This window comes from Somniosus microcephalus, chromosome 28 (assembly GCF_052327205.1).
Source record: "Somniosus microcephalus isolate GS21.2 chromosome 28, FLI_Smic_1.0, whole genome shotgun sequence".
NCBI lineage: Eukaryota > Metazoa > Chordata > Chondrichthyes > Squaliformes > Somniosidae > Somniosus > Somniosus microcephalus.
Genome location: NC_141014.1, coordinates 43,061,707 through 43,087,273, shown reverse-complemented (window position 1 = coordinate 43,087,273; position 25,567 = coordinate 43,061,707). Strand labels below are relative to the sequence as shown.

The 25,567-nt window shown below is 50.3% G+C and overlaps 1 protein-coding gene across 2 annotated transcripts in view; it reads right to left on the bottom strand.

The window, feature by feature from the left end:
* Positions 1 to 21,415, bottom strand: part of LOC147099689 (sacsin-like) — a 38,878-nt gene extending 17,463 nt beyond the window's left edge. For both annotated transcript variants that reach the window (XR_015073900.1, XM_085969061.1), the window contains exon 1: positions 21,255 to 21,415. The gene's annotated coding sequence lies outside the window, so the exon portion shown is untranslated. The remainder of the gene's footprint in view (positions 1 to 21,254) is intronic.
* Between the last annotated feature and the right edge of the window lie 4,152 nt (positions 21,416 to 25,567).

Genomic DNA, 25,567 nt, shown 5'->3' with positions numbered 1-25,567 from the left:
GTTGTGGCTGAAAGGCTTGATTCACTACTGGGTGACAAAGCTTGTGAGGACTTAGAACTGGTCAAAAGAGTTTACCGTATAAACTGTGCCATAAGCAGACCAGATGACTCAGGTGATGAAGCAGAGAGCCCATCAAGGATGAAAAGGCCAAAGGGTATCCATGTCTTCAAAAAGCCTAGGGCTAGATTTTCAGTATAGACAGTTTTGGGGCGCTAAGCTTAGCGCCCGCCCGAAGTTATCGCCCGCCCCAAAGTAGCGCCCCGTTGCCGGAAATTCAGTGGCTTCGCCCTAAGAGGTTGGTGGAGCGCTAAAAGAGGCGTTCCACTAGTATCTTTAGGCGCTAAGCCGGCGGTGGAGAGCGCAACACCTGAGCTCGGGCGCAGCGCACGGCAAACACTCTGGTGCCAGTGAGCTCTTAAAGGGGAAGGGTGCATGTATTTTTTTCAAATGCAAAGTCGAGGAGGAGGAGGAGGAGGAGGAGGAGGAGGAGGAGGAGGAGGAGGAGGAGGAGGAGGAGGAGGAGGAATGATTGGTGCCCGGAAACATTAATAGACCGTTCAGAACAACACACAGCTTACTTCCACACAACACATGCAGAGTGCCTTTTGTACGAGTGCCCTTTAATTTGCGCTCCCCAGGGTGTGTTGCGTTCCATTTTACAAACGCTCTGGACGCCAGGCGCACAATGGGGCGGTCCGACTGAAGTTTGGATTCGGGGCGGCCAAAGGGCGTTGCACGAGGATGTGACGTCATTTTCTGCGCGCGCATCCGGGCGGCCGCTAAACTTTGCGCCGGCGCTAACGGGCAACTTAATTTGGGGCGGGGCGCAAACTGCACTGCGCCCAGGCGCTACACGCATAGCGCCCGAAAATCACTTCTCTTAAGGCGCTAACTGCTGGCGCAAGCAACTGAAAATCTAGCCCCTAGTTTCTCCAAGAAGAAAGAAAAAGACTTCAAGGTCAAAGAGAAGCCAAAGGAAGAAAAGCACAAAGAGGAAAAACACAAGGAGAAAAAGTCCAAAGATATAACCGCAGCAGATGTTGTTAAGCAGTGGAAAGAGAAAAAGAAAAAGAAGAAGCCTGCATCAGAGCAGGAAGCAGTTCCGGTGGATACTCCTTCTTCCCTCAGGCCAATCTTTGGTGTTCCATTAGCCGAGGCTGCTGAGAGGACTATGCTGTATGATGGGATCCAGCTGCCAGCAGTTTTTCGAGAGTGCATTGACTACATTGAGAGTTATGGCATGAAGAGTGAAGGAAATACTGAAACCCTCTCCAAGCAAAGATCGCAAGGAGACCTCGATCTATACAAGAGCAGATTGATGACAATGCCGCAACTGCATCTTGTCATTCACCGCCAGAACAATCTCATGAAGACACATCAGACTTACCCGTGTTGAGAAGATCCACACGTGAAGTAAAAGAGCCTGATAGACTTAATCTTTGAGTACAATGTAAAGCTTTGAAAATGTGTTGACTGTTTTGAAAATGTTTATGTTTATAGAGCACTAACAAAAGTGTTACTGATATTATCTTTATTGTTTTCTTGAAAGTTGAGTGATATTGATTTTGTTAAACCTCCAAAGAAAGGGGGATGTAGTGATCAATAACATGTCATTCTGTGGTGGACACTAGGTGGAGCAGTAGAGCTGTATATAGCTGTATGTATAAAACTACACTACCCAGCTATACATACATTAAGAGTACATTACCCATGAGGCTAGGCTACCCACAAGGCAACAGTCAAGATGGCAGCCTGCACACAGGAGCACACATGGAAGCCTCTACAGATACTGTACCTAGAGAACGTGTACTGAATAAATAACTAGCTAGAAGCTAGCTGTGTTCATAATAAGAATGTCTAGTTATTAATGAACATAACAGTTGTGCTCGGCTGAGGTTAGCGACCGAGACGCAAAGGCTACTGGCCTCTCCAACCCGTCTGGGAATTTGTGCGACAGCACCGCTCCAATACCATAGGGTGATGCATCACACGCCAACCGAATTGGTAGTGCTGGGTTGAAATTGGCCAACACCTCTTTTGATGTGATCAATTCTTTGCACTTCTGGAAAGCTCATTTACATTCGTCATTCCACTTCCATGGTACCCCCGTTTGCAGTAGGGTGTTCAGTGGGTGTAATATTGTAGACAAATTTGGTAAGAACTTATGGTAGTAGTTCACCAGCCCGAGGAACGACCTCAGTTGTGACACATTTTCCAGTGCTGAAGCCTTGACTACTGCCTCAATCTTTTCAGGGGACTTATGTAACCCCTCTTCATCAATAACATAGCCACAATACGAGATCTGCTTCTGGAAAAACTCGCACTCGTGGCGATTAGCTCGTAGCCCATATTCCTTTAATCTAGTGAGCACCTTCTCCAGGTTGGCGAGGTGATCACTGTCATTTTCGCCCGTGACCAGGATGTCGTCCAAATAACACTGGGTCCCTGAAATCCCTTGCAGGACTTGATCCATTGCCCTTTGCCAAATAGCCAGAGCCGATGCTACCCCGAACAACAGCCGGTTGTATTGGTAGAGACCTTTATGAGTGTTGATCGTGAGGTATTGTTTCGAGGCTTCTTCTACCTCCATTTGCAGGTACGCCTGAGCCAGATCAATCTTAGTGAAGCGTTTACCTCCAGATAGCGAGGCGAAAATATCTTCAATCCGTGGAAGCGGATATTGTACCGTGTGAAAGACTGGGTTCACTGTCACCTTAAAATCCCCACAGATGCGGACCTTCTTTGGTTCCCCAGGCGTATTACTCAACGACCTCTTCATTACAGGAACGATGGGTGTAGCCCACTCGCTCCAGTCCACTTTGGACAGTACTCCTTGATGTAAGAAAAAGGAGACTTACCATCAAGTAACTTTAAAGTAAGCTTTAAGTAACTTATAAACACACTATATACAAGAGAGGTCTTTACCATGCCTCTGGTAGAAGCCTCTTACAATACTGAACAGACCAGTATTTATACCAGTCCAACAGGAAGTGACATATGACAGGAAGTGAGGTATGTACACAGTTCATAGTTCATAGTTCACAGGAAGTGATGACATAACTTCCCGGATGTTATCATTTTTATCACATTCTTCCCTCCTGCAGGATTAGGAGGCTGTGGTCTACCTTTTGGTCCGCAGCCGCCGAACAAGGAAGAGTCGCACCCGTTTGGATTCCCGTCGTAGAGGGTCGCTGGTCCGCTTACATGCGGTTGGCCATTGGTCAGAGTCTGTGTGGCCTGGATTGCCCTGTGAAGGGTCGGGGAGATCATGGCTTCGAGTACGAGCCCCAATAGGTTCAAAGTCGGACTGCCTCTGTTCAGAGGGAGGTGCAGAGCTGGTCTGTGGCGGATCAGTACTTTCATGCGCGGTACTGGGAGGGTCGCAACCTTGAGCACGGGGTTCTACCGGCACCAAGCTAGTTGGTGTCCGATCAGGATCCTGGAGAGGGGTACCCGATAGGTCCCAAGAGTTTCCTGGTGAAATGCCATCACCCGATGTCCCACTAGGTCCTGGTGGGCAGGGAGCCAGATCCCGTAATGATACGGTAGATTCTCGGCCGTCGGAATATCGTATGTTTGCATAGGTGGGGTTGGCATCGGTTAGTTCGACCTCATCTACAAGAGGGTCATTTTTAGATGTCCGAACGTATCTTCGGAGTAATACAGGTCCAGGAGTAGTTAGCCATGACGGGAGTGATGTCCCATGAGATGAGCGACGCTGGAATCCAAAGAACCGCTCATGAGGTGTAGTATTTGTGGCTGTAGAAAGCAGGGACCGTATAGAGTGCAATGCATCCGGAAGCACTGTTTCCCATTGCTGGTCTGGTAGGCCCCGAGATCTTAAAGCGAGACGTACGGAATTCCAGATGATACCGTTATACCTCTCTACCTGCCCATTTCCGATGGGATGGTATGGTGTTGTTTTGCTTGTAGCAATTCCCCGTTCTGAGAGGTAGTCCTTGAGTTCCCTTGACATAAAGGATGGACCCCGATCTGAGTGAATATAAGCCGGCATGCCACAGAGAGAAAATACCTGCTCAAGGCAGCAGATTACTGTGGACGCCAGCATATTGGAGCAGGGGAAGGCAAACGGAAAACGTGAATATTCGTCGATCATGGTGAGCAAATATGTGTTCCGAGTTGAAGAGGGCACTGGGCCCTTAAAATCGATGCTAAGTCGTTGCATCGGTTGGGTTGCATGTATGAGTATACCATCTGAGGGGCGGAAGAACTGAGGTTTTAATTCCGCACAAAGCCGGCATTCTGAGCATATTTTCTTTACATCTCCAGTGGAAAAAGGGAGATTCCGTGATCGTACGAAATGTAGCATGCGCGTAACGCCAGGATGACACAAACCATTGTGGACATCCATGAGAGTGGAGGATGACATAGTGGAGCAGAATGCCCGTGTGAGGGTGTCCGGGGCCACATTCTCCTTGCCAGGCCGATAGAGAATGGTGTAACCAAAAGAGGCCAGTTCCATCCTCCAAAGTTGTATTTTATTATTCTTAATTTTGGTTCGTTTTCGATTATCGAGCATGAAGGCGACTGATCGTTGGTCCGTGATCAATGTAAAGTGCTGGCGAGCTAGAAAATGGTTCCACTTCCGTACTGCCTCTATGATGGCTGTGGCTTCTTTCTCAACCGGAGGATAATGTAGCTCGGCACCTTGTAAGGTCCTGGACATAAATGCTACAGGACGACCTTCCTACATAGATACATAGATACATAGAAGATAGGAGCAGGAGTAGGCCATTCGGCCCTTCGTGCCTGCTCCGCCATTTAATGAGATCATGGCTGATCCTTTAATTCAGTATCCCGTCCCCGCCTTCTCTCCGTAACCCTTAACCCCTTTTGCCCGTAGAAATATATCTAATTCCCTCTTAAATATATTTAATGAGCTGGCGTACACTGCCCTCTGTGGCAATGAGTTCCACAGGTTCACCACTCTCTGAGTGAAGAAATTCCCCCTCATCTCTGTCCTAAATGGTTTAGCCCTTATCCTTAAATTATGTCCTCTAGTTCTGTTCTCACCCGCCAAGGGAAACATTCCTTCTGCATCCAGTCTGTCTAGACCTGTCAGAATTTTATACACTTCTATGAGGTCCCCTCTCAATCTCCTAAACTCCAGTGTGTACATCCCTAAACTACATAGTCTCTCCTCATAGGTCATTCCCGCCATTCCTGGTATCAGCCTGGTGAATCGCCGCTGCACCCCCTCCATGGCAAGAACATCCTTCCTCAGATGAGGCGACCAAAACTGTACACAGTACTCGAGGTGTGGTCTCACCAGTGCCCTGTACAGCTGCAGCAAGGTATCCCTGTTCCTGTATTCTAACCCTTTTGCTATGAAGGCCAGCATACCGTTTGCCTTCTTGACCGCCTGTTGCACCTGCATGCTCGCCTTCAGTGACTGGTGTACAAGAACACCCAGGTCTCTCTGTACTTCCCCCTCTCCCAATCTATTGCCATTTAAATAATAATTTGCCCTCCCGTTCCTGCACCCAAGGTGGATAACTTCGCACTTGTCCACATTATAGTGCATCTGCCATTTATCCGCCCAATCGCCCAGTCTGTCCAAATCGCTCTGGAGCTTCCTGGTCTCTTCCTCTGAGCCCACCCCACCTCCTAGTTTAGTGTCGTCTGCAAATTTGGAAATGCTGCATCCGACTCCCTGATCCAGGTCATTAATGTAAATTGTGAACAGCTGGGGGCCCAGGACAGATCCCTGTGGTACCCCACTTGTTACTGCCTGCCATTCAGAAAATGAGCCGTTTATTCCAACTCTCTGTTTTCTATCTGACAGCCAGTTCCCTATCCACGCCAAAACTTTCCCCTTTATCCCATGAGCCTCAATTTTCCATGCTAATCTTTTATGTGGGACCTTATCGAAGGCCTTTTGGAAGTCCAGGTACACCACATCTACTGGCTCTCCCCCATCTATTCTACCAGTTACTCCCTCAAAAAATTCCAATAGATTAGTCAAGCACGATTTACCCTTTGTAAATCCATGTTGACTCTGTCCTATCCTGTCCCCATTTGCTAAGTGCTCCGCTATTTCATCCTTAATGATGGACTCCAGCATTTTGCCCACAACTGATGTAAGGCTTACAGGTCTGTAATTACCTGCTTTTTCCCTACCCCCCTTTTTGAATAGTGGGGTAACGTTAGCTACCCTCCAATCCATCGGCACTGTTCCCGAGTCTAATGAATTCTGAAAAATCATCCTTAGTGCATCCGCTATCTCTAGGGCCACCTCCTTCAGTACCCTAGGATGCATGTTATCAGGCCCTGGGGATTTGTCCACCTTCAATCCCTTTAGCTTCCTTAACACCATATCCTTAGAGATATTGATTTGCGTCAGTTCCTCCTTTGCCAATGTCCCTATTTTTCCCGATATCCCAGGGAGGTTTTTTGTGTCTTCCTTCGTAAAGACTGACCCAAAGTATGCATTTAGTTGATCTGCCATTTCCTTATTTCCCATTATATATTCCCCCGTATCTGACTGCAATGGACCAACTTTGGTTTTCACCAGTCTTTTCCTTTTGATATATTTATAAAAGCTTTTGGAGTTAGTTTTTATATTTTCCGCCAGCTTGTTTTCGTAAGCTATTTTGCCCCTCTTGATCATGCCCTTTGCCCTCCTTTGCTCTATCTTAAACTGTTCCCAATCTTCCGCTCTGGCGCTTTTTTTGGCTATTTTATACGCCCTATCTTTGGATTTTATGCTGTCTCTAATTTCCCCTGTTATCCACGGTTGAGTCACCTTTTTAGATTTCCTTTTATGCCAGATTGGTATAAACAATTTTTGCAATTTTGTCATTCTATCTTTAAATGTTTGCCATTGTTTATCTACCTCCAGTCCTCCCAGGAACGTTGTCCAATCAGACCTACTCAGTTCCCGTCTCATGGCATCATAATTCCCCTTGTTTAAATTCAGGACCTTAGTCTCTGAGTCAATTTCTTCGCTCTCCATTTCGAGTGAGAAATCGATCATGTTATGATCGCTCTGACCCAAGGGTCCCCGTACAACAAGATTACTGATTAGTCCCTTCTCATTGCACAGTACCCAGTCCAATATAGCCTGTTCCCGAGTTGGTTCCTCGACATATTGATCCAGATAACCATCCCTTAAACACTCAAGGAATTCCTCCTCCTCATTATTTTTACTGATTAGGCTAGTCCAATCTATATGTAAGTTAAAGTCACCTATGATGACAGCTGTGCTCTTATTGCACGCTTCTCTAATTTCCCTCGTGATGCCCTCCCTAACCTCTATTTTACTATTTGGAGGCCTATATACCACTCCTATTAATGTTTTTCGCCCCTCGCTATTTCTTAGCTCCACCCATATAGATTCTGTATTAACTGAGTTAATATCCTTCCTTTCAATTGCATTTATCCCCTCTTTTACTAGCAATGCTACCCCTCCTCCCTTTCTTTTTTGTCGATCCTTCCTAAATACTGAATACCCCTGTATGTTAAGCTCCCAGCCCTGCTCACCCTGCAACCATGTTTCCGTAATCCCAATTAGATCATAATTATTAACCTCTATTTCCACAGCTAATTCATCTACCTTGTTCCTGATGCTTCTCGCATTAAGGTATAAAACCCTCAGGCTTTTTTTATGCTCACATTTTTTATGAATTAGTTTGGCCCTTTGTTTTTTGTTCCTCACCCTTTTACCATTTATTTCTGTCTGCCTTTCACTTTCCTCTATTTCACTACATAGGTTTCTAGCCCCCTGCCATACTAGTTTAAATGCTCCCGAACTGCTTTATCAAAAATTACCCCGAGAACATCAGTTCCATCTCTGCACAGGTGTAGACCGTCCCTTTTGTATAGGTCACACCTACCACAAAACTGGTTCCAATGCCTCAAAAATTTAAAACCCTCCCTCTTACACCACTGCTCAAGCCACGTATTTAGCCTAACTATCCTGTTCTCTGTACTCTTACTAGCACGTGGCACTGGTAGTAATCCAGAGATTACTACCTTCGAGGTCCTACTTTTTAGCTTGGCTCCTAACTCCCTAAATTCTACTTGTAGGACCTCTTCCCTTTTTTTAGCTACGTCGTTGGTACCAACATGTATCACGACAACTGGCTGTTCCCCCTCCCCCTCCAGAATGTTCTGCACCCGCGCCGAGACATCCTTGACCCTTGCACCAGGGAGGCAACATACCATCCTGGAGTCTCGGTCGCGACCACAGAAACCCCTATCTATTCCCCTTACAATCGAATCCCCTATTACTATAGCCCTGCCACTCTTTTTCCCTCCCTTTTTTGCAACAGAGCCAGTCATGGTGCCATGAGCCTGGCTGCTGGTGCCTTCCCCCGATGCGTCACCCCCCCCGACAACAGTACCTAAGACGGTGAACCTGTTGCTAAGGGAGACAACCCCAGGGGATTTCTGCACTACCTTCCTGCCCTTGCTCTGCCTTTTGGTCACCCATGTACTGTCTACGCTGGCCTTAACCTGCGGTGTGACCAACTCACTAAATGTGCTATCCACACCCCTCTCAGAATCGTGGATGCTCCAAAGTGAGTCCATCTGCAGCTCAAGGGCCGTCATGCGGTCCCACATGAGCTGCAGCTGGACACACTTCCCGCACACATAGTCGTCAGGGACACAGGAAGCGTCCCTGATTTCCCACATGTTACAGGAGGAGCATGACACAGGTCCGAGCTCTACTGCCATGACTTAACCCTTATATTACTTTTTAATTTTCTAGTTTTAGTTTATTTATCGACTTTTGTTTTCCCGAAGCTTACTTAGACCAATGTATACTGTACTCCTCTTATTCCTTTTTAAACTAACCAAATCCCACTAGTTTTGGTTTTACTTTCTAGGAAGGTTTGAGGAAAGTACTTACCAGTTAGTCTTACCTCCCTGGTCTTTCGCTGACTTCCCGGTCTTGTGTCCCCTTGGTCCTACGCCGACTTCCCGCTCCTCCCGGTTCCTGCCCTGCTGAAAAGAAACTGATTCAGAGTAGCCGAGATCGCCACCTCCGAGGCATCACATTCAACCACGAAAGGGAGATTCTCATCAATGGAGTGAAGAGCCGCTTTCTCCAACTGTTTTTTGAGAAGGTTAAAGGCTGCAACAGCCGCTATTCCCAGTGGAAATGATCTAGCATGCAGCAAGGGTTGGATTTCGTCCGAAAAATGAGGAATCCATTTAGCGTAGTATGCAAACAGACCGAGAGCCCGACGTAAAGAAGCCGGATTCTTAGGTGACGGGAGCTCTTGGAGCGGGCGAAGTCTTTCTGGGTCTGGCTTAATGATACCATTGCCTACGCAGTAGCCAAGGATGTTGATGGTCGGTTGCGACTCAACAGATTTGGATTCATTCAGGGTCAAATTACGGCGATGGAGGGCATCCCGAAATTTTTGGAGGTTGGAGTCGTGTTCCTGTTGATCGTGACCTGCAATGGTAATGTTATCAAGATAGGGAAAAGTGTCCCTTAGGTTTTCCTGCTTAACCAGGCCATCCATTGCCCGTTGAAAGACAGCCACTCCATTAGTAACCCCGAATGGGAGGCGACGAAATTGATACAGCCGTCCATTAGCCTCAAAGGCTGTGTACTGCTTATCTGAGACCTTCAAGGGTAACTGATGATAGGCACTTTTTAAATCGTAAGTAGAGAACACTTTGTATTCGGCCAGTTTATTAACCATATCATCAATGCGTGGCAATGGGTAGGCGTCCAAGTCGGTATATTGATTGATGGTTTGCGAATAATCGATGCATAGTCGCTGTTTGTGAGTTTTTAGAGGGTTCTTGACAATGACGACTTGAGCCCGCCAGGGCGACGAACATGGTTCAATGATATCCTCTGCTAGAAGTCGAGAGATTTCAGCCGCAATAAAAGATTGGTCTTCCTGATTAAAGCGCCGCGATTTCGTTATTATCGGTTGGCATTGAGGCGGAATACTGGCAAATAATGAGGGTTCATTAAGTGAAGCTGCTGATAATGCACAAAATGGTAATTTAGATGGTATATTAGAAATAGTAAGTCCGGGTTTGGATCCACCAAACTCAATGGTGAGTTTCTTATGCTGTTTTTGGAAGTCCAGCCCTAAGAGGAGATCACTACATAAGTCTTTGAGCACCGAAAGTCGGGTGGAGGGATACATACGACCATGAAGTGTCATATCAACAACACAAAAGCCGGAGATTCTGGTATTAAGTGATGACTGGGCCATCGCAATTGCCTGGTCCGATGGGAAGACATGTAGTTTCAATTTCGCAACAATCTGTTCCTTAATGAAACTATCAGTACTTCCTGAGTCAATTAAGGCATCTAAGGTATGCCCTTTAATTGAAATTTTTGTGGCTGCCTGAGACAGGTTCTGTGGGCAAGCAGCTGTAATTGGTGTCGTTGCACAGAGAGTGGCTAAAACTCTCGGTGTGCTTCTTCGGGAGAGAGCTCGAGAGGAAGCTTGATAGGTCCTAGCTGGAGCATCTTGATAGGCCCTAATTGGGGCAGTTCGGTAGGCCTTAGCTGGATTGGCCCTCGTGGAGGCCCTTGATAGGCAAACTTTAGCAAAGTGTCCTTTTTTCCCGCAATAACTGCAGATTGCATTGCGAGCAGGGCAGGTTTTCCTAGGGTGAAAAGCATCTCCACAAAAGAAGCATTCCTTCCTAGATTGCCAAGAGGCTGCTAAAGTGGGGTCGTCCTCCTCTTCTTCATCAGAATTATCAGAATTAGATTCCCCCATGATAGGGTTCACCTGAGACCGCTTGAATTGTCTGGTTGCAGCTACAGCAGCAGATCGAGATCTGGGCAGCTGATAGAGGTCTGCATTTCTCTTTGCCAAATCCAGTGAACAAGCTAGGTCAAAAGCTTTTTGTAGCTCAAGTGTTTTACTTTCTAGTAGACGCTGGCGTATAAATGGAGAGGCAATCCCGCAGATGAAAGCATCACGAATCATTTCTTGGCGGTACAGCTCAGCTGAGGCTGCCTGAAAGTTACAATCTACGCTGAGCCTGCGAAGTTCTTGCAGGAATTCGTCAATTGATTCCCCTGGCCCTTGTCGGGCTGTGGCCAGTAGATGTCTAGCATAGACCTCATTTGGGGTCTTCGCATACAGTTTCTTAAGTGCCCGAATCACCTCTTCGTAACTATCCCAGTCATCAACATATTCGAACACTTTTGGGGTCACATAATTGACAAGTATCTTCAATTTAGCAGGAGCATCCACTTTACATTCATCCAGAAAATTCTCAAAAGTACGATACCAATGCTTCCATACCCTGCCAGCTGCTGGTGTATTCGGGTCCAAGTCCAGACGAATAGGTCTAAGGATTTTCTCCATGATGGGTGGTTCCCTGGATCCTTAACTTCCGAGTTTGTCTGAAGGTCTAGTATTTGTCAGTGTAAATATTAAGTTACTTAAATTGATGTAAGAAAAAGGAGACTTACTATCAAGTAACTTTAAAGTAAGCTTTAAGTAACTTATAAACACACTATATACAAGAGAGGTCTTTACCATGCCTCTGGTAGAAGCCTCTTACAATACTGAACAGACCAGTATTTATACCAGTCCAACAGGAAGTGACATATGACAGGAAGTGAGGTATGCACACAGTTCATAGTTCATAGTTCACAGTTCACAGGAAGTGATGACATAACTTCCCGGATGTTATCATTTTTATCACACTCCTGAACGTTCCAAACCTTCCAGCTCTGCTTCGATGGCTGGTCGGATCGCATAAGGCACCGGTCTGGCCTTAAAAAACTTTGGGCTTGCATTTTCCTCTATTTTAATCATCGCTGTTATGCCTTTTAGTGTTCCGAGTCCCTCCTGGAACTCTTCTTGCGCGTCAGTTAGCATTTTTGACAGTCGTCCAGGTGTGACGTCGTCATCCTTTTTGGCCTCAACGTTCAGTGCCTGTATGGAATGCCAATCTAATTGTATCTTCCGGATCCATTCACGTCCTAGTAGTGGTGGTCCTCCATCTGGCAATACATATAGGTCCATTTTTGGTATTTCCTGGCCTTTGTATATCACGTTCACCCTTATTTTTCCTTTGGGGTAGACTTTTTGCCCCGTGTACGTCTTCAAGACAATCTCTGTAGCTTTCAAGGGTATATGTGAGAATAGCCGCTTGTAGTCCCTTCGGTTTATGACTGTTAGGGCTGATCCTGTGTCCAATTCCATTTTCACTTGGACTCCGTCTATCTTGAGCGTGACCCAGATAGTCTGGTGATCCTCCATTTTGATTACATTATGTAGTTTCAGACAACCCAGCTCCTTGCTTCCGGAGTCTGTATCACTTTTCTGTTCGTCTGAACTACTGTCCATCACCTTATGTACCTTGATATACCTATCAATTCATTCCATGAAAAGCGACGAGTTAAGATAGTAACTATAGGTTTTTATTGGCTAAATAACAGAGCCCACCCTCGTGGGCGATCGGTTCCAACAAGGGAGAATACTAGCCAAGCAGTCACCTTTATACCTGGGCAAGCAGGCGGAGCCATGGGCGGAGTCAGCTGAGGTAAGCCCAGGTATAGCAGTGTGCGTGGCAAGAGGTAACCTTGTGTATCGATAACAACAGTGTAAACAGTGATAACAACAGTGTAACAATAGTGAACGGTTGTGAACGGTAACAGTGGTTTACCACATTCACCCCTTGTTTAAAATTGAGTCCGGCGGGGTGAAGTGTACTACCAGTTCGTGTATGTCAGTCTCTCAGGAGGCCTCGTAAGCCTTTCTGATCGGCGCAGCAGCGGCGGCGGTGGTGCAGTATCCGATGGTAATGCTGGTGTCTGCGTGGTCGACGAAGGCACCTGGGGTTCTGGCATGCCGTCTACAGGAGCTGGATTTGGGGGAGTGGTGGGGGGTAACGGTGGTATCTCGGGGGTGCCCGAGGGTGCGAGGTCTCGCAAGGAGACAGTGTCCTCCCGCCCGTCTGGGTATGCCACATAGGCGTACTGGGGGTTGGCGTGCAGGAGGTCCACCCTCTCGACCAGGGGGTCCGTTTTATGGGCCCTCACGTGCTTCCGCAGCAAGACGGGCCCCGGAGAAGTCAGCCATGTTGGTAGCGAGGTTCCCGTAGTCGACTTCCTGGGGAAAACAAACATTCGTTCATGGGGGGTGGCGTTAATGGCAGTGCAAAGCAGTGACCGGATGGAATGGAGTGCTGCCGGGAGGACTTCCTGCCAGCGAGAGATTGGGAGGCCCTTAGACTTTAGGGCTAAGAGGACGGCCTTCCAAACTGTCGCGTTTTCTCTTTCCACCTGGCCGTTCCCCCGGGGGTTGTAGCTGGTGGTCCTGCTCGCAGCAATACCTCTCGCGAGCAGGAACTGGCGAAGTTCCTCGCTCATGAAGGATGCGCCCCGATCGCTATGTATATAGTTCGGGAACCCGAACAAGGCGAACAGGTCGTTCAGGCATTTGATGACCGTGGTACTGGTCATGTCTGGGCAGGGGATGGCAAAGGGGAAACGGGAGTACTCGTCAATAATGTTGAGGAAGTACACATTACGGTCAGAGGACGGGAGGGGCCCCTTAAAATCGATGCTCAAGCGCTCGAAGGGGCGGGTGGCCTTGATCAGGCTTGCTCTGTCCGGCCTATAGAAATGCGGTTTGCATTCGGCACAGGTTTGGCAGTTCCTGGTCATGGTCCTGACCTCCTCGATGGAGTAGGGCAGGTTACGGGCCTTAATGAAGTGGTAAAGTCTGGTGACCCCGGGGTGGCAGAGGTCGTTGTGGAGGGTCCGTAGTCTATCAACTTGCGCGTTTGCGCAAGTACTTCGTGATAGAGCATCCGGGGGGTCGTTGAGTTTACCAGGCCGGTACAAGATATCGTAATCGTAGGTGGAGAGCTCAATTCTCCACCTCAAGATCTTGTCGTTCTTGATTTTGCCCTTCAGCTTGTTATTAAACATAAAAGCAACCGAACGCTGGTCGGTGAGGAGGGTAAATCGTTTGCCTGCCAGGTAATGCCTCCAGCGTCGTACCGCCTCCACAATCGCCTGGGCCTCCTTCTCGACAGACGAGTGTCGGATCTCAGGGCCCTGGAGGGTCCTTGAGAAGAAGGCCACAGGTCTCCCCGCCTGGTTAAGGGTTGCCGCTAGGGCGAAGTCGGAGGCATCGCTCTCCACTTGGAAAGGGATGGACTCATCCACAGCGTGCATTGTGGCTTTCGCAATGTCTCCTTTTATGAGGGAGAAGGCTGCGCCTGCTTCTGCTGTCAGGGGGAAGGAGGTGGGCTTCATGAGGGGTCTGGCTTTGTCCGCATAATTCGGCACCCATTGGGCATAGTAAGCGAAGAGCCCCAGGGTTCTCTTCAGCGCCTTTGGACAGTGGGGGAGGGGAAGCTCCATGAGGGGGCGCATTCTTTCGGGGTCGGGGCCGATGACTCCGTTCTCTACTACGCAGCCGAGGATGGCCAGGCGCGAGGTATTAAACACACATTTATCCTTATTGTAAGTGAGATTCAGCCGTTGGGCCGTACGGAGGAATTTCTCCAGATTAACATCATGGTCCTGCTGGTCGCGGCCGCAGATGGTGACGTTATCTAGATAAGGGAACGTGGCCTGAAGCGTGTTCTGGTCGGCCATCCGGTCCATCTCCCTTTGGAAGACCGAGACTCCGTTGGTGACGCCGAAGGGAACCCTAAGGAAGTGGTAGAGGCGGCCGTTCGCCTCAAAGGTGGTATACTGGCGGTCCTCAGGGCGGATAGGGAGTTGGTGATAGGCTGACTTGAGGTCGATGGTGGAGAATACCCGGTACTGTGCAATCTGGTTGACCATATCAGATATGCGGGGAAGGGGGTATGCGTCCAGCTGGGTGTACCGGTTTATGGTTTGGCTGTAGTCGATGACCAGGCGGTGTTTATCGCCGGTCTTAACGACTACGACCTGGGCACGCCAGGGGCTGGTGCTCCCCTCGATGATGCCCTCCTTCAGGAGTCGCTGCACCTCAGAGCTAATAAAAGCTCTGTCCCCGGCGCTGTACCGCCTGCTCTTGGTAGCGACGGGTTTACAGTCACGGGCGAGGTTAGCGAACAAGGAGGGGGGCGGGACTTTGAGGGTGGAGAGGCCGCAGGTGGTACGCGGTGGGCGGTTTAAAATTTGCTGGTTGTAGACTGTGAGTGGGGGGAGGGGTCCACCGTAAGCCAAAGTGACACTTTGAAGGTGGCATTGGAAATCCAGCCCTAGTAGGACGGCAGCGCAGAGCTGGGGCAGGACGAGAAGTTTAAAATTTTTATATTCCGTGCCCCTAACCAACAGGGTCACTACACAGTAGCCGCTAATGTCTGTTGAATGGGACTTCGCCGCCATCGAGATCCGATGGCGCGCTGGCCGGACAGTGAGGGAGTAGCAGCTCACCGTGTCTGGATGAATAAAACTCTCCGTGCTTCCGCTGTCGAACAGGCAGGACGTGGCGTGGCCGTTTACTTCGATGTCCATCATGGACTTGGACAGATGATGCGGGAGAGCTTGGTCAAGCGTGACGGAGGCCAGTGTATGGCTGAGCGAGCTGCTGTAGTCTGCAGGCGAGGCGGTGGTCGGGTCTGGAGACAGAACGGCGGCCGAGTGCGGCGAACAAAATGGCAGCGCCCATGACGCGGGTCCCCACGAAGTTGGACAAAATGGCGGAGAAGATGGCCGCCCCTACAACTCACATGAGGCACTGCTGGCGTCTGTGGCCTTGATCAAAGATGGCTGCCCCCACGACCCACCTGAGGCAATGCTGGCGTCTGTGGCCTTGATCAAAGATGGCCGCCCCCACAACTCACATGAGGCAATGCTGGTTTCTGTGGCTTTCCCCCTGCAGGCGTTTACAAAGTGGCCTTTCTTTTTAGAGCCGGAGCAGGTCGCGTTCCTTGCAGGGCAGCGCGCCCTTTGATGTCTCGCCTGGCCACAGAAGAAGCAGCTGGCGGCCCGATCGCGGAGGTCCGCTGCCACAGCGGGTCCCGGGGGTGGCGGTCCCGATCGATTCCGGGACACAGACGCCGTGGTGGGTCCCAGGGGTGGCGGTGCGAGGGGAATTGCGGCCGGAGTCGGGCCCGAGTCCCAGGGTCGCGCAGCACAGTACCTGGAGTACGCCTCGAGGTCCCGATGGGCCACTTCCAGAGAGCGAGCGAGGGCTGCAGTTGTATTCAAGTCGAGGTCCTTTGATTCGAGCAGTCTTTGCCGTGAGTAGTCGGACCGAAGGCCTTTCACGAAGGCATCGCGGATATTCCCTTCAGTATTTTCTGCAGCCGTTACAGCTTTAAAGTCACAGTCCCTGCCGAGTGTTTGTAGCGCCCGTAAAAATTCATCTACAGCCTCTCCTGGCTGTTGCGAGCGGGATCTTAGGAGATGTCTGGCATACATAGAATTTACAGGGCTCCGGTACTGCTCTTTCAGCAGGTTGAGGGCGTCCTCGTATGTAGCAAGGTCCCGGATGAATGCAAATACTTTAGGGCTCACCTGGGCGGTCAGAACTCTTAGTTTGGATCCCGGAGGCACGCCGGATTCTCCCAGGTAGGATTCGAAACAGCTCAGCCAGTGTTCGAAGTCGAGGGCTGAGTTCGCTGCCTGTGGGTTTAGATCCAGGTACGGCGGTCGGAGGGCTCGCAGCCAGGCCGGCTGCTGTGGCTGTTGTAGCTGGCCGTTTGGCTGGTTGTTTGGCTGCTCCGATCCACTCATTTTAAAATTTAGCCAATAAAATTGATATACCTATCAATTCATTCCATGAAAAGCGACGAGTTAAGATAGTAACTATAGGTTTTTATTGGCTAAATAACAGAGCCCACCCTCGTGGGCGATCGGTTCCAACAAGGGAGAATACTAGCCAAGCGGTCACCTTTATACCTGGGCAAGCAGGCGGAGCCATGGGCGGAGTCAGCTGAGGTAAGCCCAGGTATAGCAGTGTGCGTGGCAAGAGGTAACCTTGTGTATCGATAACAACAGTGTAAACAGTGATAACAACAGTGTAACAATAGTGAACGGTTGTGAACGGTAACAGTGGTTTACCACATACCTTTTTGTACTTCTCCTGTGGAGATTTCTTGCTGCTGGTTTTCTTCCCTGACCTGCAGACTCTTGCTATGTGTCCTGCTTTTCCACACTGTCTGCACACTTGGTCTTTGAACCAACAATCCTTCTGGTCGTGTGTTGTTCTGCCGCAGCGATAACACTTCCCTGCTCCATATGACATTTCATTGGTGCTATATTCTTGCGGTCTCCATTGTATCTCTGCAGCGCCCCATGCGGCTGCTTCGTGTGATACTGCCATGCTGAAAGCCTTGTCCAGCGTAAGATCCTTTTCTGATAGAAGCCGTTTCTGGGTTCCTTCACTTTGAAGCCCACACACAAACTTGTCCCTTAACGTATCTGCTAGTCCCATTCCAAACTGGCAGTGTTTCGATAGCTTGCGCAGTTCCGTTAAATACTCAGCATTACTTTTGTGTTTCTGCTGGTTCCTTTTGTGGAACTTAAATCTTTCTGCTATCAGCAGCGGTGTGGGGTTTAAGTGGTCCTGTAGGATTTCCACTATGCTTTCGAAATCCTTATCCACTGGCTTCTCTAGGGTTATTAGGTTTCGCAGTAAGCCATACGTTTTTGCACCCATGGAATTCAACAAAACCAGTGCTTTCCTGGCATCTGGCACTTCATTTGCCTTGCAGTACACCTCAATGCGTTCCACATATGTCGCCCAATCTTCGACTTCATTGTCGAACGCAGTGACACTGCCACTCTTCGGCATCCCTGGGTGTGGTTAGACTTTCTAAAATGGCGTCTCCTGAGCTCTCCCTTCTTCTCCGCTGGCTCAAAATGGCGTCTCCCGCGCTCTCCCTTCTTGTCCGCGGCTCAAATGGCGTCTCCCGCGCTCCCTTTCTTTCCCCGCGGACGCTGCTCAGCCCTTGAGCCCTGGCTGCGCTCTGCGCGTTCTCCTGTGCGCCTCTCTCGTTGCCGCCGCTCGGTCCTGAACCCCGGCTATGCTTTACCCTCTCTCTCTTTTTGTTTTCCATCGACGCCGCTCGGTCTTCAACCCCCGGCTGTGCCCTGTGCGCTCTACCCTCTCTCTTACCCCGTCGACGCTGCTCGGCCTTTTCTGTGCCGTCGGTCGGCTCCAGCCGCCGCTGTCCGGGAAGGGTCTGCGCTGTACCTGTTGCCAGTCTGTTGCTGGATCGTCGTGGCTGGAGAACCAAGCCCAGCTCTCAACAGCCTCCCCTGTGATGTTCACTCACTGCCGGATGACTAGGTGGTTGCTCGTGGTCGACGCCCGTGCTTCTGGCCTCGACTTTCTTCCACCGTCCTCCCGGAGCGAATCCTTGGAAGGAAATGCAGAGCTGCAGGTAGATTCGAATCGACCTCGTCGCCACTGTTGAATCCGTAAATCTTAAGGTATGGTGTTCTTCAATAACTAGGCGGAGGCTGCAGATTAACAATCAACAGGTGTTTACTGGAGGAGGGTAATCTAAAGACTAACAGTAAAGATGCCTGCTCAAGGCTTATATACAGGTGTGGTCACTGCCGGTACTACAGTATACAGGAGCTGTAAAAGTAGTTCTCTCTTAAAGGTACATACACTACAATAGGCAGACTGGTGAAATGGGCAGACACATAGCAGAAGAAATGATACATTTTGGTAGGATTTTGGTAGGAAGAATGAGGAGAGGCAATGTAAACAAATAGTACAATTTTAAAGGGGGTGCAAGAACAGAGAGACCTGGAGGTGTATGTACACAAATCTTTGAAGGTGGCAGGACAAGTTGAGAAGACTGTTAAAAGCGGATAAGAGATCCTTGGCTATATTAATAGAGGCATAGTGAGTACAAAGGTAAGGAAGTTATGCTAAACCTTTATAAAACACTGGTTAGGCCTCAGCTGGAGTATTGTGGCCAATTCTGGGCACCACACTTTAGGAAGGATGTCAAGGCCTTGGAGAGGGTGCAGAGGAGATTTACTAGAATGGTCCCAGGGATGGGGGACTTCAGTTATGTGGAGAGACTGGAGAAGCTGATTGTTCTCCTTAGAGAAGACTAGGTTAAGAGGAGATTTGATAGAGATGTTCAAAATCATGAAGGGTTTTGATACAGTAAATAAGTAGAAACTGTTTCCAATGGCAGACGGGTCAGTAACCAAAGAACACATATTTAAGGTGATTGGCAAAAGAACCAGAGGAGACATGAGGAAACTTTTTTTGCAGCGAGTTGTTGTGATCTGGAATGCACTGCCTGAAAGGGCGGTGGAAGCAAATTCAATAGTAACTTTAGTAACTTTCAAAAGGGAATTGGATAAATACTTGAAGGGAAAACATTTGCAGGGCTATGGGGAAAGAGCAGAGGAGTGGGACTAATTGGATAGCTCTACCAATGGGCTGACACAGGCACGATGGGTGAATGGCCTCCTTCTATGCTGCTTCATTTTATGATTCTATTATAATGCTTTAACATGTATCGAATTTTGGAACATTGTGTTGTCTGCAGGTATTAAAATAAGGCCATGTAGACTCAATTGTATCACTAACTACTTCCTCTAGTTGGAGGTGAAGCAGTCAGAAACACTTAGGAGTTTGCCCCAATTTGAGATTTCTGAACCACATTACCTGACTACATGCAAAAGTGAAGCAAAAAATTAGTATAACTAAGAGGCTATAACTGGCAACTTTGAAATTATCATTAATGCAAATGGTTATCGCGTTTTGGCCGATATAAGCGACTGCCCATTTTAAACGTGGATGTTTTAAGTGGTAGGGACTGTATAAACTTCACTAACCAGAGGATACTGAAAGCACTTTGAAGTTAAAGGGGTAGATTTTTAACTTGCCTCCGACACCAAAATGAAAACCAGACGGTTGCTGTAGGTAGGTGGAGATCCGTAACACCAGTTTTATGCCCAGGCAAAAAGTGGAAAATGTAACCCCAAAGACATTTGGGGGGTGAAATTGGTCTTTGGCATTAATATAAATGGACAATAGCAAATCAGCAGCCCATTTTAAGAACATAAAAATTAGGAGCAGTAGTATGGCCCCTCGAGCCTTCTCCGCCATTCAATAAGATCATGGCTGATCTTCGACCACAACTCCACTTGTTGAGAGAGAGAACCCACAGAAGTACAGAGAGGGTACAGCGGAGGTTTACCAGGATGTTACCAGGGATGAGGGAGTTCAGTTATGTGGAGGGATTGGAGAAGCTGGGACTGTTCTCCTCAGAGCAGAGAAGGTTAAGGGAAAACCTAATTGAGGTGTTTAAAATAATGTGGGGTTTTAATGTGGAGCAAGTAGGGAGAAACTGTTTCTTCTGCCAAGTGGGTCGGTAACCAGAGGTCATAGATTTAAAATGGCAAAAGAACTAGAGGGGAATGGAGGATAAATTTCTTCACAGAGGGCCATTAAGATCTGGACTGCACTACCTGAAAGTGTGGTGGAAGCAGATTCCATAGGAACTTTCAAAAGGCAATCGGACATGTACTTAAAGAGGACTCATTTGCAGGGTTATGGGAAAAAGGTGGGGTGTAGGACTAAATTCCACAGCTCTTTCAAAGAGCTGGCACAGGCAAGACGGGCCGAACGGCCTCCTTCTGTGCTGAATGGTTCTATGATTCTATGATTTCCCGCCTGATCCCCATGTTCCTCGATTCCCTTAAGAGTCCAAAAATCTATTGATCTCAGCCTTGAATATACTCAACAACTGAGCATCCATAGCTCTCTGGGATAGAGAATTCCGAAGATTCACAACTCTTCAAGTGAAGAAATTCCTCCTCATCTCAGTCCTAAATGGCCGACCCCTTATCCTGAGACTATGCCCCCTAGTTCTAGACTCTCCAGCCAGGGGAAACAGCCTCTCAGCATCTACCCTGTCAAGCCCTCTCAGGATCTTACATGTTTCAATGAGATCACCTCTCATTCTTCTAAACTCCAGAGAGTGTAGGCCCAATCTACTCAATCTCTCCTCATAGGACAATCCTCTCATCCCAGGGATCAATCTAGTGAACCTTCATTGCAGTCCCCTTAAGGCAAGTATATCCTTCCCTAGGTAAGGAGATCAAAACTGTACATAGTACTCCAGGTGTGGTCACACCAAAACTGTATACCATGGCCGATTTTCAGCGGGCTGGAAAACAGGCTGATGATTCATTATTGCCCGTTATGCGCTATCATTGAAGACCAATTTCACCCCCAGAGGCCCAGTTTTTCCCCTTTTGTCTGAATCCTGAAAACAAAAATCTAAGGCTTCAGTGTTCTGCCAAAGATCATTAGTCCATAATTCTCATAATTAAAGCCCAAACAGAAAAAGTTTCTTACGACTATAAGCAATCTTCTTTAGGTGGTCCAGTAATGTATCACTGAGATCTTCAGGCAGGAATCTCCTCTCAAGACCCGGAAGTAAAATTCTACATATGAAAAAAAAGTGACGACTTCATACATTTGTTTCTATATTCTCACTGCAGCATGCACATAGCCACTACAAACATACTAATTAACTTAGCCTGTACTTTTTGTTACAGTAATAGCAGATATTACAGTAGTTACTTCACTATTCAACACTTGTACTGTATTCTTATCTTAAATATATATAAACGGATACATCTGTCTGTCTGTCTGTCCTTCTGTCTGTCTGGCTATACACTCTAAAGTTACAGAGCATACCTACACGTGCGTTACATCAAAAGAAAGCTTACGATTCCGGAACGGTCATAAGCGTATTTACGTTTCGGCGAGACAAAAATTGCGCCCGCGGTATCCAAAAAACGTTCAAAATTCTGCTCATTAGCATCTCATTATCCGCTCATTAGCAATAGAGTGACATTAAGGTCGACCAATCGTACGGTCGAGCGACCCGACGGTCGACCAATCGCTGCGTGGCGGGTTCCTGGCGCGTGCGGGCGGGCCCTCCTAGAGTCGAGTGACGGGACGATTGACAAATCCTACGCTTCGGTGACCTGACGGTCGACCAATCGGTGCGTGTGTGGGGGCGGGCCTTATCATTCTGAACCGAGGTGAGTCGCCGCCATCTTGATTCCAAACTTTTCATTTCTTTCTCCCGCTTTCTGCGTCTTTAAAAAAAAAGTTGCTTTTAAAACACATAGGCCTAGAAATTCAGTTAAGGCCCGCCAGCAGGCTAACGCCCAAAAGTTAGCGCTGCGCGTGGAGCCAGGTGCGCCCGTCAGATATTCGGCTTTTGCGCCCCAAGTCGGAACCGGGCGCTATTCCAGGGTGTGCCCGCCCCCGCTTGGGGCGCTGAAACTGAAGTTCTGCGCTGTAGGCCCCGCTGCGCCACCCGCTGCGGAGCGGCAGGCTGCGGGTACTGCAGGCCTCCTCCTTCTCTTAAGGGGGAGGTGCCTGCAACAGTGAGATTGCCGCTGGATTGTGCCGGCAAATGAGCCCGGCACCACGGAGAAGTGCCGGGCTCGCGGAAAGCAGCCGGCAATGCCGCGGGGGGGGGGGGGGGGGGGGTGGAGGAGGCTGGGGAAGGAGGTGCGGGCAGGCGGCCGCCGAAAAAAGCGGCCGGCTGCACCTCCACCTTAAAGCGCCCCAGTAGCGCAGCAAGTACCGCCCCGTTTTTCAATCGCTGTTTACGGCCGCTGCAGAAGAGGCGGCCGCAACTAAATATGGGGTTTGGGCCGGAAGCGGGGCAGAACCGGGGCACTGCGCACACCGATGACGTCATCGGTGTCGGCGCAGCGCTACCGGCTACCGCCGCCATTACCGCAGCGCTGAATATCAGCACACCCTCTTACACTGGCGCAGAAACCCTATTTGGGCGGTAACTGGGCGCAAAGCCCACTGAATTTCTAGCCCATATTGTTTTTTAAAAAAGTTAAATACTTTCTAAATCTTTCATCTAACCTCATTAATTTTCCTACCTTTCCCCGTTTTTGCAGGTAGGCCTCGAAGCCTGGGCGTCTGTTGCCAGCCATGCTGGACCCTAGGCAATTGTTTTGTGGCAAGCTCCTCCCACCCCTCACCCCCCTGCTGGGCCCGATTCCGAACCAGCGGCCAGCCATCTTGGTAAAGGCTGGCTGGGGCTTCATTCGCGCTCGCGCTGCACGCGCACCTCCACACAGAGCGCGGCCATAGGGAAGCGAGCAGGTTAGCCGGGGGGGGGGGGGGGGCTCGGGAGGGGAGCGGGGAGCGGAGAGGGGTTACCCCGGCAACCGGGCTCGCCAGCCGCAATTGGCCGTCTCAAGCCCAGGCCCGGAGATCGGGAGGCGGAGAGGGGAGGAGGGTTACCAAGGCAACCGGGCCCGGCCAGCCGCAATCGGCCGTCTCAAGGCTCGGGCTGACTGGGGCGCTGCGCTCGGCATGTCAGTGCGTGCGGCGGCACGGAGCTCAGCGGAGCCATCGCCGGCAAAGGGGAGAGGGTCTGCTGGCTCCCCCCCTCCCTTTCTCCCACCCCCTCCTTCCCCCACCCCTCCCCCCCTTCTCCCCCTCCACTTCCTCCCCCCCTACCACCCCCCCCTTCCTCCCCCTCCCCTTTCCCCCACCCCTCCCCTTCCCCCCCTCCCCTTCCCCCCCTTCCCTCCCCCCTCCTCTCCCCTCCCCTACCCCCTTCACTTTCCCCCCTCCCCCCCTTCGGCCCGTCCCCCCAGTCGCGCTCTCTCTTCCCCCCCAGTCGCGCTCTCTCTTCCCCCCAGTCGCTCTCTCTCTTCCCCCCAGTCGCTCTCTCTCTTCCCCCCAGTCGCTCTCTCTCTCTCCCCCCCGTCGCTCTCTCTCTTCCCCCCAGTCGCTCTCTCTCTCTTCCCCCCAGTCGCTCTCTCTCTTCCCCCCCCAGTCGCTCTCTCTCTTCCCCCCCAGTCGCTCTCTCTCTTCCCCCCCAGTCACTCTCTCTCTTCCCCCCCAGTCGCTCTCTCTTCCCCCCCAGTCGCTCTCTCTCTTCCCCAGTCGCTCTCTCTTCCCCCCCAGTCGCTCTCTCTCTTCCCCCCCCCAGTCGCTCTCTCTTCCCCCCCGAGTCGCTCTCTCTCTCTCCCCCGAGTAGCTCTCTCTCTTCCCCCCCAGTCGCTCTCTCTCTTCCCCCCCCGTCGCTATCTCTCTTCCCCCCCAGTCGCTCTCTCTCTTCCTCCCAGTCGCTCTCTCTTCCCCCCCGAGTCGCTCTCTCTTTCCCCCCCCGTCGCTCTCTCTCTTCCCCCCCCCAGTCGCTCTCTCTCTTCCCCCCAGTCGCTCTCTCTCCCCCCCCCAGTCGCTCTCTCTCTTACCCCCCCCAGTCGCTCTCTCTCTTCCCCCCCAGTCGCTCTCTCTCTTCCCCCCAGTCGCTCTCTCTCTTTCCTCCCCAGTCGCTCTCTCTTCCCCCCCCAGTCGCTCTCTCTCTCCCACCCACCCCCCCACAGTCGCGCTCTCTCTCTCTTCCAACAACAACATGCCCTCGAAAAAGCCTCAGCACCGCCGGGCACTCCAGCTAGTCTATATATATAAAAGGATACATCTGTCTGTCTGTCTGTCTTTCAGTGTGTCTGTCCGGCTATACATTCTAAAGTTATAGAGTGTACCTACACGTGCGTTACATCAAAAGAAAGCTTACGATTCCGGAACGGTCATAAGCGTATTTACGTTTCGGCGAGACAAAAATTGCGCCCGCGGTATCCAAAAAACGTTCGAAATTCTGCTCATTAGCATCTCATTATCCGCTCATTAGCAATAGAGTGATGTCGAGGTCGACCAATCATACAGTCGAGCGACCCGACGGTCGACCAATCGCTGCGCGGCGGGTTCCTGGCGCGCTTGCGGGCGGGCCCTCCTAGAGTCGAGTGACGGGACGATTGACCAATCCTACGCTTCGGTGACCTGACGGTCGACCAATCGGTGCGTGTGTGGGCGGGGCCTTATCGTTCTGAACCGAGGTGAGTCGCCGCCATCTTGATTCCAAACTTTTCATTTCTTTTTCCCGCTTCCTGCGTCTTTAAAAAAAAAGTTGCTTTTAAAACACATATTGTTTTTTTAAAAAGTTAATTACTTTCGAAATCTTTTATCTAATCTCATTAATTTTCCTACCTTTCCCTGTTTTTGCAGGTAGGCCTCGAAGCCTGGGCGTCTGTTGCCAGCCATGCTGGACCCTAGGCAATTGTTTTGTGGCAAGCTCCTCCCACCCCTCACCCCCCCCCCCGCTGGGCCCGATTCCGAACCAGCGGCCAGCCATCTTGGTAAAGGCTGGCTGGGGCTTCATTCGCGCTCACGCTGCACGCGCACCTCCACACAGAGCGCAGCCAGAGGGAAGCGAGCAGGTTAGCGGGGGGGGGGGGGGTGGGCGGGGCTCGGGAGGGTAGCGGGAGCGGAGAGGGTTACCCCTGCAACCGGGCTCGCCAGCCGCAATCAGCCGTCTCAAGCCGCTCAGGCCCGATCCCGGAGATCGGGAGGTGGAGAGGGGAGGAGGGTTACCAAGGCAACTGGACCCGGCCAGCCACAATCAGCAGTCTCAAGCCGCCTCAGGAGGGCGGGGCTCGGGCTGACCGGGGCGCTGTGCTCGGCATGTCAGTGCGTGGGGCGGCACGGAGCCATCGCCGGCAGAGGGTCTGCTGGCTCCCCCCCTCCCTTTCCTCCCCCCCCTCCCCCCCTCCCCTTCCCCCCCCCTCCCCTTTCACCCCTTCCCTCCTCCCCTCCTTCCCCCCATCCCTTTCCCCCAT